Raw genomic sequence first — 16203 nt, forward strand, 5'->3', positions numbered from 1 at the left:
TTATTTCAATTAATTACCAAATATTTAATGATCAATTAATTATGAATACCAATAAGTGTTATTTATTAAAAATTCATTCATTAACAAATTATTTTCCAATACCAAAAATTAATAAGTAACACAAATATTACCAATTAAAAACTAATTAACAGTACATTAATCATGAGTACACAAAAATAATTGTGATAATTAATAATTTACAATCAAATTACTTCCCACCCTATTCTCCTATAAACCCACAGCCCGCTCTGAATAATTAATTAATACAATTAATATTATTATCAAGTAATCAATAAATAAAAATGAATAACCAATTAATAAAAATGAATTGCCAATTAATAAAACATAATTACTAAATAAAAATTGATTAGCAATAAATCAATTATCAATACCAATAAATGAAAATAAATAATTACTTAATAACAATTAAATTACTTCCCACCCTATTCCCCTATAAACCCACAACCTGCTACAGATCTAAAATGCTAAATTAAATAAAAAATGATTAATATTTCCTAAAAATTAATATTTAATTTACTATAATTAAATGACTTCCCACCCTATTTCCCTATAAACCCACAACCCACTACGGAAGTAAATTACAAAAAAATAACGCAAAAATAAAATAACATAAAATTCATTACTTTAAAAAAATTCAAACATATTTTACAAAAATAATACATATTTTTAACATATATTAACACTTAAAACACTATAAAAAAAAATATGTTTGTGCAATATAGTGCAGGACATCTAACCTGGGCTTCTATTGGAATTCTATAACGCATATGAGCAAGGCCATTATCGCCGTTTTAGCGGCAGTTTCCTGCCGCTAAAACAGCGGTAATTTTAATGAGGTTCTTACTAATATGCCCCTATATTTTCTGGGTCCTCAAAGTTGGCCAAATAAAAAAAGACTACAACCCCAAAAGAGAATAGCATATAATACTTGTAATCACAAGGGACCCTCTGATCATGCATTCTCTCATTCCTCCCATAAAAAGAAAACCATAACTTTGTTAGGTCTCCAAAACATATTAGATGGTTTTTGATCTGCATGCACTCTGAAAATATAGGAGAAAATCCAGTGAGCGACTGCTACAAGGACCTAAAATTTACAAGCAGGCAAAATAATCTGGAAGGAAAACATTAAATTCCCTATCAAGATTGGCCATAACATATTACCTTCAGGATCCTCTCATTAAAGATTGTCGTGGGCCCCCAGCACCACAAGAAAAAGAAATTCATGTCATTAAACATGTACCTGCTCACACTCGCTTGCCAATAATCACTGCAGACCCTCTTGCACCACTGAAAGGAAGGTGGCAGTTTTGTAAAGAAGGCCCTATGTGGTAACAGCAAAGAACCCACAAACAATGCACGGGGCCTCTTCATCCTTATATAGATGTTAATCAAAGTTATGTGAAAACTGAAAGTTGCCAAAGCAACCTTCCCACAGTCCTAGAGATAGAAGTCAGGCACAAAATCAACTTAGAAAGAGGGGTTCGGAGAGAAAGAGGGTTTATAGAGGTACATCCTCCGTTTCTAATGGAAGTAGAAAACGTCATGTGTAAGGGTGATCAGAGGGGTAACTAGGATACGTTTACTGATTAAAGTAAGGAACAGGATGAGGAAGGAGATGAGGAATTCATTGCACAAGTGCTTAGCTCTCATTCACATTTTATAAAAACAAGGAAAGGCTTTAAAAATCCTTGCTGCTTCCCGAGTGCTGTTCAAGTTAATATTGGGTAGTCTGTGATAGCGCACTGTACTGTGCAATACACCAATTCCTTTTTACATCAGTAGTGCAAGAAAAAGGCTGTTATTCACACTGAGTTTCAATATCAGCAGGACCCAGGCAGCAGGAGTGCTGGACATGCTACATTCCATCAGCCGATCAGCTGCCGCAGTAAAGAGCTTTCAAGGATGCTGCATTTTATTTCAGCAGAGGCACCATGGCACTACTAGATCTAACAGACACGCTGAATTTATTTTTATGCAGTAGCCCGGTAGCAACACCGGTGGCGCTGTCAGCCTAGAAGATCTGTTATTCTGGAGCAGTCCAATGCCAGTATCATATGAACCACTGAGTGTCCTCGATCGCAAAAGTGGACCACGAGGTTTACTGAATTTGTCAGCAGGGAGTCATGAAGGAATGAACTACTTTATGCCCCATCATCGAAGCCGCAATGGGAGGAGTGACAGCATTAAGCGAATATTTGTGAAATGCTGGGTGCTTGTTTGAAAGATCATCCAACTAAGGCTTAACATGGAAAGGAGCTAGATCACCAGTGCCTGCAGTGGGCTGGCTGAAAGCCTGTTTTTTTTAATTCTATTTTTTTATTTTTTTGAGAATGTTCATCATGCATTCTGACTAGCAGAGAGATAAAGCTGTTTGACTATAGAGCTAAAAAAAGAAAAAGCTACAGGATATTATATTGTACCTTTCAAAGGACTAAATAACCACTTTAGCGATTAATATATCATCTGTTATACGTCTTACCCCCCAGCAGAGTAACAAAGGACTGACTTTCTCTGCTATTTAATGCTTAGATCAACCTTGTGAAATACCAGGTAGGTGCTAGATAGTGGGTTAAGGAGCGTATGTAGGAAGGCGTTTGGGATCCGCAAACGTCCTTTTGGTATGTAGGTGCCACATATCAAAATAAGGAATCTCAAACATTGCGATTCCTTATTTTGCTCAAGCATTTAATGAATCGCAATTTTGCGATTCCTTAAATGCTATGTAGGAGTGCCTTTGACATTGCGAATATGTCTTAAGGAATCGCAAAATACCACCTACTCCAAGTAGATGGTATTTTGCGATTTCCTTTCAATTTTTTTTTTTTTTTAAATTCAAAGTGCCATGTGGCGCACAGGGCATGTATGTGCACCACATGTACTTACAGGCACATTCCAGGGGTGCAACAGGTGTCCTTTGGACACCCTGGCACCCTTGGAATTGTGATTCTCAAATGGCGATTTTCTCATAGAAAATCGCAATTTGAGAATGTATCCCTATTCATTCCTATGGGCCTCTTGGCCCATGGGAATGAATGGGACAGTCATTCCTTAATTGCGATTCGCAATTTGCTAATCGCAAATAAGGAAATTTAGAGGTTCGCAATAAAATTGCGAAATATTACCTACATTCCATTTTGCAATTCTCAAATAGCGATTCCTTTAAAATCGCTATTTGAGAATCGCAAAATGTGATTTACCTACATATGCCCCATAGACCATGTGATTAACAGCCATCTGGAATTCCCTTTGCAAGCTACTGAACAGCGTGGTGGTGAGAGAAGCACTGTTCTATCAATTGATCTTGGCTGGGGTAACTGGAGAGGATATTTCACATGAAGAGAGATAAAAAAGTAGGACTTACCAACTCAGGCTTCCTCCTACTATTTTGCAGCATGGTGGACTTTTAACTGTTCGGAAGAAATAAAGGACACTTTCAGGAGGCAAAATTAATGGAAGATCAATAAAATCTAATCTGAAGTCTGAAGCTGGTAGAATATGAGAGGGTTAAATTCTAATTTTGAAAAAAAAAACACCAAACGTTTGGCGAAAGAACTTTAACAGAGAGCAGAAATATTGTACCACAACATGCCTTGGTTAATGTTTATTAACAGCAAACATGGAAAATAGATGAACGAATATGATTGGGCAGTCTTTAGAATAAAACGTGTCATCCAAGTTAGTGCTCTTGGATTTACAGTTGCGGCTACGATAGTGTAAGTCATTTACACACTTTATTCCGCAATTCATATAATGGAGAATTTCAAGTACGTTAATTTTGCACTCAGATTTGGCCATGTCATTAATATCAGTAACACCGACATATAGAGTTACTGTGGGTTTACAGATTACACATAATCTCATATTGATATTCTACAGAATGGAAAATAAATGGAGAACTCTGAGTTTTTGTACCAATTTTCCAGGGCACTCTCCGACGTCTGGACCTTTAAGAAGGGACAAATCCACCAAATTAGACCTGATGAAATTGCCAATAATAGTACCCCCCATAAGATTTCATATTGAAATAATGTATGCCTTATTATTCTGATTTGTCCGAAACTCCAGTTCCTGCCCACATCTGTATTAAAAACCCACATATAAAGTGGGCTGTGTTGAAAGGCAATAACGAAGCACTAGAAGTTCAATCGTAAGGTTTAGTATAACAGCCCCACACCGGTGAAGCTGCGTGGGTCAGCAGAACATAAGTTAAGAAGATCATGTCACAGAAGGTGAACTCGGGACTTGGAATTTTGGGGGAACCAATAGGGAAGGAAAGTACTCGGAGGAAGCTCACGCGCAGGGGAGGGGAAGGTACCACGCGCTGGGGCACTGGGGGGTGACATAAGTGAGATACAACACATCTTCCTCTCTTGAGGGTTTTGACAACTGGGCCACAGGAAGTGGTAAACAATAACATGTGAGTACATAAACTGGTGAACAGTTAGTCACAGAAAAAGTCATCCAAGCGTTTTGGTCTTCGGATGGTTCTACCAAACCTTCCAGAGACCGACGGTAAGTTAGGTGCACATTCGGTGTCAGAATGGGAATCATAGCTAGTTCTGCCAAACCTACCACTGAGCCTGTGACCGTCAGACGCAACTTCAGAGTCAGAATGTGGGTCATCGTGACTACTCCGATTACATGTCGAAGTGCTGGGATTCACACCAACAGGCTGATCTGTCGATTGACCATCATCTGAGTCAGAGTCAGGTTGGAGATCGTGTGTGATGTCATTTCTAGACAAGTAATTATCTTCAACACAAGACTTATCAACATCCACCCACAGATCATTGCTAAACGTAACATGTTGCTGTTGATTGTGAGCCTTGCCACCAGGATGATATTTTGCCAGTCTGCTCATGTGCCGTACTTTTCCATCGCTGAGCCTTGCCGCATTGTTAAACAATTCATCAATGTAAAGAGGGGCAGTGAATCTGCTTTCTCCTTTCTTTACCTTTTTTTCCAAACGGACTTTCACAAGGTCGCCAACCTTGAATGCATGATCCTTAGCGCTGTGTTTCGAATCATACCATTCCTTGTAATATTTCTGTGCTTTAATGATGTTATTCCTTATGTTTTCCGGTGACCATTCAATTTGCTTGGATTCGGACATCCACACCAGGTCAATGCTTAAAGGTTGTCTGCTTCTCATGAGAACAAATGGTGCTGTGCGTGTGCTTGCACAAAGAGATATCCTGAATGCCCAGATGAGTTTGTATACATCTTCTTCCCAGTTTAGGTTTGCGTTTCTGGATAGTTGTATGTGACCCTTCAAGACACGGTTGAAACGTTCAGTGAGACCATTTCCTTCTGGATGATAAATTGAAGTGGTGTGATGAGTGATGCAGTTCCTCGCTTGGAAAGACTTGAATGCCTCTGAGCAGAATTGTGGACCATTATCGGTGAGCACTGATTTGGGTAATCCTTCACCTAAAAACAATTTGTCCAGGAAATCAATAAATTTTGAGCTGTCAATTTCATCGACTATTTTTATTTCCGGCCACTTGGAGAAATGATCTATCGCCACTAGGATGTACTTGATTTCTCCGTCATGTCCTTCGATGGGCCCCACGATGTCTAGGCCCAATTTCTCTTAGGACATTTGAGGGGGTTGAATTGGAGAGAGACTGACTTTTGAAGTTTTGAGAGTTTTGTCTGAGTCACAGCATTCAATACAGTTCCTGACCTAGACCTCAATTTGCTTGTCAATACCTGGCCACCAATAACTTGACCTGACTCTCTGCTTAGTCTTGGTGATGCCAAGGTGGCCTATGTGACACAAACTAAGAATTAGGGGCCAGATGTAGGTAGACCTTTACCGATCGGAATCGGCCGAAAATACCGATTTTTGGCCGTTTCCGATCGGTAAAGGGCTATGGAGATGTAGGGGCACATTTTCGGTAATTTTACCGATTCGTTATCATTACCGAATCGGTAAATTTACCGAGTCGGTAATATTTACCGATTCGGTAATGATAACGATTCGGTAAAATTACCGAAAATGCAATGTAGGTAGCATATGTTCCATCAGCACATGGCTTACAGAATCGGTATTTTACCATGGAATACAAATCCATGGTAAAAAAACGATTCCTGTGTACATGCACATCTGTGCATGTACACATGTGCCATGTGACAGACAAACGTGCCCTTAGGGCATGTCTGTGTGCCACATTGCACACATGGCCGTTTTGGGGGTGCTAGAGGGTGTCAAAGTGACACCCCCTGCACCCTTGTGAATTCTTTAATTACCGATTCGGTAAATACCGAATCGGTAATGCCTAATCATTCCTATGGGCTTCAAAGCCCATAGGAAAGAATGGGCATTACCGATTCGGTATTTACCGAATCGGTAATTATAGAATTGTTAAGGATTCGGTAACCAATCCAGATGTTGGGACCTACATCCCATTTACCGATTTTAAAATACCGAATCGGTAAGATTCGGTATTTCAAAATCGGTAAATGGGATTTACCTACATCGGGCCCTAGGTCTCTGAGCGTGACAGGGGCTATGGCTTTACCCATTCTGTACAACACACCGTTTTCCCAACTGAGTTCATTTCTTGTTTCCCAGTACGCTTTGACATTGTCATGTAGGTTTCGCTTTTCTGGCCAAGAAGAGTTGACGAATTTGCATACCTCATGTAGCGTAGGGTCACGCGGCATGTGTTGACCCCATTCTTCCACAGAAATTCCATCCAGGTCAGTGTTGAAGAGCAGAGCTACTTTCTCCTCATCTTCTTGTGTGGCCATGCTTTCAGTGTGAGGCAGAGGCAGTCTGCTGAGGAAGTCTGCAATTTTATTTTTCACTCCTGGCCAATATTCCGCCGTATAGTTGTAGTCCAACAGCTTGATTGACATTTTGCTCAATCTTGGTGAAGCATTTTGTAGACCAGAGGCAGACAATATCTTGATCAACGGTTTGTGGTCTGTGCGAAGATGGATTTCATAACCCCACACATATGCTCTGAAGTAATTGAGCGCCCATGAACAGGCCAGCATTTCGCGCTCAATTACCGAGTACTTTTCCTCTGCAGAGGTGAGCGACCTGGAGGCAAAGGCTACAACCCATTCTTGGTTCGATGTGTCCTTCTGGGCTAGAACAGCACCAATTCCCTTGTTGCTAGCATCAGTGGTTAGATAGATCTCTGCTTTGGGATCAAAACCTTTGAGAAAAGGTGCCTCGCTGATTTCCTTTTTGATGGTATCAAAGGTGACCTGACAGTCAGGTGACCAGACAAACTTGGTTTTATTTTTCAGTAATTGTCTTATACTGTAGGTCTTTTCTGAGAAATTCCTAATGAACTTGGAGTAATACTACGTCAAGCCAAGAAAAGCTCGTACATCTTCTTTGCTTGAGGGACACGGAGAATTGAGTATAGCGTCCACTAAACCTTGTTTGGGTTTAATGCCTTCCTGGCTGATGGTGTGCCCAAGGTAAATCACTCTGTCTTGTGAGATTTTACATTTGTCTAGTTCTACAGTTAGACCATGCATTTTCAATTTGTCAAAAACTTGCCTAAGACGTGTGTCATGTTCCGATTGGTTGCTACCCATGACCAGGATATCATCCTGGAAAAACCTGATGCCATCAACACCTTCCAGAATGGATGTCATGACCCTTTGGAAAAGTGCTGCAGCAGAGGCCAATCCAAAAGGTACCCTGGTAAACCGATAACAACCAAAGGGTGTGATAAAGGTTGTGAATTTCTTGCTGTCAGCGTGAAGTGGAATTTGGTGGTATGCGGATTTCAGGTCTAAAATGGAAAATACACACATATCATTGGTGGCACTAAACATTTCACAAATACGTGGTAGGGGGCATTGATCTACAATAATACTCTTATTGAGGTCCCTGAGATCGATGCAAAGTCTAATTTTCCCATTGGGATGTTTTACAACAACCAAAGGGGAAACCCATTCCGCCGATTCCACCTCTTCTATAATACCATCTTTGACAAGTTTGTTTAATTCTGTCTGAACATCATCTCTTACAGACACTGGTAGATGTCTTACCTTGTGAATGCAAGGAACAGCCGAGTCCTTTAGTTCAATTTTATGTTCGAAACTGTTAAGAAGACCTACTTTACCTGAGAACACTTCTGGGAAGTCTTTTAGTATCGCCAGTTTACCAGAATCATTAATAGACAACACCGGATCAGCACTGTTGGGATTGAGCATGATACCCAGATCCGCTTGGTCACTCCAACCAAGGACAGAAGGGCCTTTCTTGGCAACATAAAGTCTGCAAAATGCTCTCCTGTTTTTGAATTCGAATTCTAGATCACGTGTTCCTAGGAATTCTATGTTGTTTCCCGTGTAGCTTCTGGCAACAACCTTTGGTTTTTCAAGAGCCGAGCCTATTTTATCCGTGAATTGCTTCCAAACATTCTCGTTGATGATCGTGAAGGGAGACCCTGAGTCTGCCATTAGATTTACTGTCACGCCACCCAAATTTACATCACATATGGGTTTTTTCTTCTTTGTTGGCGTGAGTTCCAACACATCATATTCAATTGAGAAAACATAACTGACACTGTCGGAGTCAGAATCCTCGGAATCTTCTTCTGTGGAATCACTCTCTTCTTGAATTTGTCGAACCTGTCTGCTTTGTTTGTACAATTTCCTATTGCATGCCTTAGCGATGTGACCAGTCATTCCACATGACAAGCATTTTTGATGTATGGCTGGACACCTTCTTGAATCAGCTAAATGGGTTGGAGACCCACAGCGATAACATTTAAGTTCAGGAAGATCATAGTCTCTTGTGTTACCACGTCTATCACTGCTTTGTTTTGATTTGCTTGATTCACTTCTTTTGTGATATTCATGCCTCATTTCTCTTTTGTTTCCTTTCTGTCTTACTTTGTTTGCATTGGAGGACCTTATAGCTTTAATTTCCGCTGGTTCATCCATGACTGCTTTGGCGCATCTTCCTGTAAGTTCAGCTTTCTTGACAAGGGCAACAACCTCCTTTAAAGAAGCCTCTCCATTGACCCAAAGTTTGTCCTGGATATTGGGGTTGCTCGCGTGCATAATTATTTGATCACGCACAAACTCTTCTTGCAGTGCTCCAAATCTGCAGGTTAAGGCTAAGTTGTTCAAGGCAGCAACGTAATCTTCGATGCTTTCTTCTTTCCCTTGCTTCCTTCTAGAGAATTTGTACCGGTCGACCGCGACACACACATGTTCCGATCTTTCGGTAGGATACCGATTTCATTAATGTTCAAATCCGTCAGCTGTTTCAAAAATTTACCCCGGTATGAGGCTGTAGTTCCACTGGTATCCGCTCCTCGTCGCCACTGTTGAAAGGCAATAACGAAGCACTAGAAGTTCAATCGTAAGGTTTATTATAACAGCCCCACACCGGTGAAGCTGCGTGGGTCAGCAGAACATAAGTTAAGAAGATCATGTCACAGAAGGTGAACTCGGGACTTGGAATGTTGGGGGAACCAATAGGGAAGGAAATAACTCGGAGGGAGCTCACGCGCAGGGGAGGGGAAGGTACCAAGTGCTGGGGCACTGGGGGGTGACATAAGTGAGATACAACAGGCTGTGAAGGTCATTAAGAAAATAAAGCCGCATAAGTCACCATCACAACACGGATTGGATTGCACTGGCGCTGATGCAGTTTTGCAGAAATAAAATGCTTTTCAGATCGCATTTGAATGTCATTGTTTTCTTACTTGTTACTAAATGTAAATGTTCCAATACTATAAAAGTGAAATGATTGGTCAAATCAAATCAACATTGGTGTGAAATATACAACCCCAAGCAATCTGGCGTCTCCTTCTTGAAATGTGCAGATGTGCTAACATCATTAAACTCACTGGAAGGTAGTTTGAAAAGCTTTAGTTTTTCCGCTTCCTGGGCCTGTTAGGGCGTTAAAAATAAAAATGCAATGATAATACGTTAGAATAAAATGCAGTAATAATGTGCAAACTTAAATAAAATGAAAGTGCTTTTTTAGGACATGAAAATGTGCACAACTGTCAAACCTTAAACTGTTCAAATTACACTGCTAAAAGTTTGTTCACTTACAATTGCTAACACATGAAATTCTATTTCTTAGTAAGGATGAGATCATGTACAATAAAGATATTACAAAAATGTGTGACTATTGACCTCTGCAAAAAGATGGTATTTCATAATAATATCAAGATGGTATGAAATTATTCACATTTTGTTTGTAGAAAGGTTTCCATTTGAATGGAGCCACTTGTTATAATTGATTAGTCCACGACACCACGTTATTTCTTGGAACACGTATTTCTTGGAACATCACTGGCCTGGCAAAAAACTTCTTAGATCCTTCTTGGATTTTATTCCTTTATAAAGTTTAATGTGATCTGTTTACAGGAAACATGGGCCATTGAGAATAGTTTTCCCCTTGAGGGCTTCAAGGCTTTTTTGTACCTGACATTCCCTCTAGGTCAGGAAGACCAATGGGGGGGGGGGTTTATTGATTTATGTTTCCCTAGCTGTAGAATATAGTGTCCATGCAGACCACAGATAAACCCTGTTTGTAATCACTGTTGTTTAATGGGTCCTGTAAAATGGGCCTTTTACATTTTTATAATGCTACTTCTTCTTTTCCTGATGTTTGCAACATATCCCTGCATGGCTATTTTGTAAGGAATCAGTTCACCTCAGGCTATAATAATTATTGATTGTTGGAGATTTTAATATCCATGTATGTGGGGACCCAAGGACAATTGGCCTTATCGACATGGGTTGTCCACGACTGAAGGGTATTCCCTTTGAGCACACCCCCCAGGGAGACTCTATTAACCCCTTCGCTGCGGTGGCAATTCCGCCGCAGAGCTAGGGGGAGGGGGGGCCGTGTGGCGCTTCCATGCTCGTGACGGAACCGCTCCGTCACGAGCCTTGGGTGGGCTGTGCTTGTGACGGAGCGGTTCCGTCACGGCCCCGCCCGCTCAATAGAACGCGCAGGTGCGCCGAGCGGGCCGTGACGTAACCGCTCCGTCACCAGAACAGGCCACCTGAGGCTCGTGACGGAGCGGTTCCGTCACGAGCATGGGAGGGGTTAATGCCCTAGTCAAATAATTTGATTTAACTTTGGCTATATGCAAATTGGAACCTTGCAGGAAGGATTTTAACCTCTCTTTTTGGGGAGGGGAAGTAGTTCATTCATTGAATTTATTCACGTGTCAACCCCTTGCTTTTATTTGATCTTGGATTTTTCTATTAAGGCCAGCACATATAGCGATCACAACCCGCTACGTGCTTTATTTGTGGTCCATTATTAGCACCAAATAAGGGGGCAGGGAAGAGGGGTTCCGAAAGTTACAGATGGGGGAAGAAGGCTAAAATGGGCTCAGATAAACCCAGAGTTCTTTCATGAATCCCTATCTGCCTTGTGTCAAAAATAGCTAGCCATCTGTATTACCCTGCTGGTGGATCCACGGTACATCATAGAGCCCTTTAATGTCATCTCTTGTACAATAACAGACCTTCTTGGTGCCCCAGCTTGGCGGCCTTCTATCTTGACCCCTAGATGGTTTGATTCTAACTGCTCTTGCACACGTAGGAAACTGAAGGAAGCCCTAGGCCAGACCCCGAGGGACACTGCCCGAATTAGGATCTATCGTAGGTCCTATAAAGTGGAATTAGCAGGACAAAAGGCTACACTGAAGGAGGAAGCATGGAGGGAGATAAGTGAGGCAAGCACTTTAAAGAGTAGCTCGAAGGTCTGGAGTATCATAAAAAGCCCCTTCATAGCTGAAGATGCGGGAAACACCTCGGGGACCATATAGCGGAGGATGAATGGGTGCTCTTCTTTGAGGACATGTTTCAGTGCCCCCCTGACAGGATTACAGCTTCTGGATTGGGTGAAGGGAAATCTGCTTTGGTTTTGTCAACTTAGTTAGGAAGGGTATCACTGGGCTGGCCAGTGATAAAGCGCCAGGGCCAGATGGTATTCCACCTGATCTTTACAAGTTTGACTTGAACTTGTGGGTACCAGCCCTTACAGCTGTTATTAACACCATGGGAAGGACGGTCCCCCCTGGTTCCTGGGCTATATCCACCAGAATCCCAGTATTTAAAAAGGGAAATAGAGACAGTACTCATTGCTACAGGCCAACCTCCCTGTTGGACTCAGTGGTCAAGGTGGTTGGACACATCTTATGAGATAGGCTGACCTGCTTGGCAGAAGAAAATGACATCTTACCCAATGCCCAGTATGACTTTTGTCCGGGACGGTTGTATGTTGAGCCATTAAAACAGAGAAAGAAGAGAGATTTATTAAGTGCCAAATACAGCCATCTTTAACTTTGCCTTGAGATTAGGAAGAAGACCGAGCAGGTATCTTCTGCAGATATACCTGGCAAAGTACATCGCCAAAGTTTCCTATGGTAGTGAAATCTGGCAATATACTGCCCATGAGGAATTACAAGTGGTTGGAAATGATTTTTTGAGATGCCTTCTATGTTTGCCCCATGGAACCTCAACCCTAGCAGTACACAAAGAGCTGAGTGTGTCTTATCTCTCTGACCTGTTGGTCTTTCACCCAAGCCCACCACAACCACTAGCTCAATTAAATAAAGGGATGCTTCTCGAGCTTGGGAAGAGTTTAAATATTTTCCAAACCAGAAACGGTGAATAAGAATGACCTGGGGTGGGCAAGAGTTTCCTTTTTAGACAGAGGGCTTTAGATAGGGAAGAACTGGAGCTAATGAAGCCTAGAGTACGCAGATTTGTCATTCTGAAAAATGTGCAAACCGCTGAACTATAACTTTTAAGGTTTATAAGCATTTATATATTTTTTTTATTAACTAGGTTTAGTTTTGATCTCTTTCATCTACTGCTGGCACAGCCGTGTGGGTGTAGTAGGGTCAGAGCCTCGTGTCCTGTGGCTGCGATGGTAAATTTCCACAGGACATGCTCCATATTATAACGTTTTGTATTTATTTTGAGGCACCCTGGAAGACTTTTGTTATTCCCATTTAGAAAAAGCTCAAAATCAGGCAGGTGTGCACTGCCTTTATTATTTTACAAATGTAATCTGCCAACACCCTTTTTATGTTCTTAACTTTTTAAAATCAGCTGTTAGGCTCAGAGCAAGTTGTGATTAGCTGTTAGAGGTACAGAAAGGATGGTCAAGATGTGACCCCGAATGTATTGTAATGTTGCACTGAGTACCTGTAGGGATCTTTTATCTTATTATAGATTGTTTTTAAGAATAGCACTTACTTTATCTAGAAGATTCTTTCCCCAAGAGACTTTTTTCTTGTACATATTGTTTTACTTGTCTTACGTGACTTTCATGGTTTTATGCAAAACCAGAATAAAGTGATCTGCTGCTGATTAGGATTTCGTTTTTTAAATGGGGTGTGTAAGCATATATGAAGAATCAGCAAACAATTTAGGCACTTACCTTTTCAACTAACTTATATTTCCTTTTCAGAACATGTTGTAAAAATGTTAATTTGTCAGGAAAATATTTTTCATCTTCTACATACCTAACTTTGGTTCAATGGAGAGAACTGTACACGTATTCATGGAAAAGCTAAGTCATAAGTGAAGCAGAACCCTGTTTGACATTAGGTGCAACAAAAATATATAACATATGTTTTAGTTCTCTGTTTTCTCGAAGATATGCTGATGAATAATCCTGTATATACATAACAGGGAGGAGGAGGGTCCTAGGGAAAGTTTAATGACCTAACACTGCTACTGTCCCTAAATCAACAAGTAAACCAACACTGAGTAGCAAAAAGTCAGAAAGGCAACTAACTATGTAGACGTAAAGGAGAGGAAAGCTCAAATTTAACTAATAATGTGTGCTAATACAGTCACGCTTAGGGTTTCCATTCTTTATAAACAGATTCCCATCAGTCACCGACCGAGTCTGCTCTTCATCATCTGGGATCCTTTATACCATGAAGGTAGAGTGGGATACCCACAGCTGACTGGCAGATGTCAAAGCCTGACCTAGCCTGTGGGGCCCAGTGGTTTAAGTGTCATATGGGGTGTCCGATGGTGACTGAAAAGCAGTGCTAAAAGTGTGAGAGAGAGTGAGTGAACAAGTGAATTACTGAGAATGATAAAATTGGGTAGTAAAGGAGAAAGGAGACTTTAATATGCCCTCCTTCACTCCCAAATTAATAAAAAGTGCGAAGTGGCATCAACAAATAACCACTAGAGAGAGTGGAAGGTCGACATGTTTCTGCAGACTGATTGGATCCAACAGGTATCCTGTTTCTTCTTCAGGACCATTAACGCTACTGCTACAAATAGTATAAAAAGGTAATCGATTACCTGGGTATTAGTTATATCATCCTTCTCCTGGCTTCATGGTTCAATGGAATGCCAAAGCCATCCCGAGAACACACAACATGATGATCTGTTTATAAAGAATGGATACCCTAAGCGTGACTGTATTAGCACACATATTAGTTAAATTTGAGCTTTCCTCTCCTTTACGTATACATAGTTAGTTGCCTTTCTGACTCCTTGCTACTCAGTTTTGATTTAATTGTTGATTTAGGGACAGTAGCATTGTTAGGTCATTAAACTTTCCCTAGGACCCTCCTCCTCCCTGTTATGTATATGCTCTTGTGCAGTTTTTTGCTGCAGGTCCTTTTAATTCCTTTCTCCCCCTAGGGACCTTTGTTTTGATAGAGAGGGTCAGTGTGATTCATGACATAGGGTTCATCTGAGCATAGCAGTCATGTTGAACTGATATCTGAATATGGCCACCAATCTAGGATTGGCTTTTGACGAAGCAGAAATCCAGTCCATTCTATCTGAAAATCCTAGTATCCTTGATTTAATACCAACTGCCTAGGCCAATAGCGATGAATGCTGGGCCAAAATCCTAATATTGAAAAAGAGTCAGGCTAGGATCTGTGTCCACGGGATATCCATGGCAGAGTACCTGCGTGGCAACTGTGCCCCAAGTGGACTGATTGTGACGAATGCTCCACGTTTGTTTTTAGATGACAAGGATTTCCTGCGCGACTGGTCTCTAATCGCCTTGAAATGTACTCGCGACTGGCTGGTACTTATTATAAAAACAGCCAAAAAAGCGGCAGACAAGATCTTAGTGGAGATCCAGGTTCTTGAAGGCCAGATAAAAACGACAATTACAACCAAGGCTTTTTCCAAGAACCAAGACGAAGGAAACAAAGCAAGCAAGGAGTTTAGAGATTCCATCGCTTTTACTAAACTAGAAAAATTCCAAAAAGATCTTGCTAAGTTCTCAATGGAGAAAGTATATCCGTACACAAGTGATACCTATGTACCTGTGTCCTTTAATAAGAGCGGACGTAAGGGAGGTTCAACTTATGGTACCTCCAGTTCAGAGGAAGGGTCAAGTGACTCCGATGCATCCAATTCGGGTAATGCACAAAACAACAAGAGGGGAAGAGGCATTAACAGGAGAAATTGGAGAGGTTTCAGCCACGGTTTTGGTCAATCTCCTTTTCCACCATGGTGGCAACCGACACCATGGGACACACCAACCTATTAATTAAACAAGGGTAGTTTAGGATCTCAGGGATTATTTTTAATGACCACTCAGCACTATACTCCCCGGAGGTAACTGAACAAAATACAAATAATAGTGGAGGGTCAAAACAGCGAATTTCAAAGAAAACGACTATGTGAGAGAGCCAGTGGCTATAGTCCACTAGTCAGGGTACATCATTCGTGGTTGCTGAAAAATACCCATCAGTAGCTCTTCCTTGGCGCCCTTTTCATCATGTGGGTTCCTTCTAACCATGAAGGATGGTATTTTAATATGGTCAATATTGACAGCATAAGGACCAGTGATGGTATGACTGGGTCACAGGGGGCTACTGAAAAGCAGTGCGAGGGGATGTGGTAAAGTGCAAAAAGTGCAGGGTAGTGATGTATAAAATTAGTTAACTTTGAGGAAAATATGTTTATTGCAGACCTCAGAGTTTCTAAAAGTTAAAAAGAGCGAGATTGGTAGTTTCACTTAATAGCTACCAACAGGTTGGTCGACATGTTTCAGCAGAATTTCGGATCACAGAGGTATCCACTGCATTCCTCAGGACCTGTGTCGCTACTGCTAGTGTTGTGTTAAAAGAATAAGGAAAAATTTCACCTGGGTGCTAGTGAAGAGTCATTCTCCCAGCTGAGAAGTCCAGTGGAGAACAAACATAGTCGAGAACAAAGAAAAAACAT

This window comes from Lissotriton helveticus, chromosome 4_1 (assembly GCF_964261635.1).
Source record: "Lissotriton helveticus chromosome 4_1, aLisHel1.1, whole genome shotgun sequence".
NCBI lineage: Eukaryota > Metazoa > Chordata > Amphibia > Caudata > Salamandridae > Lissotriton > Lissotriton helveticus.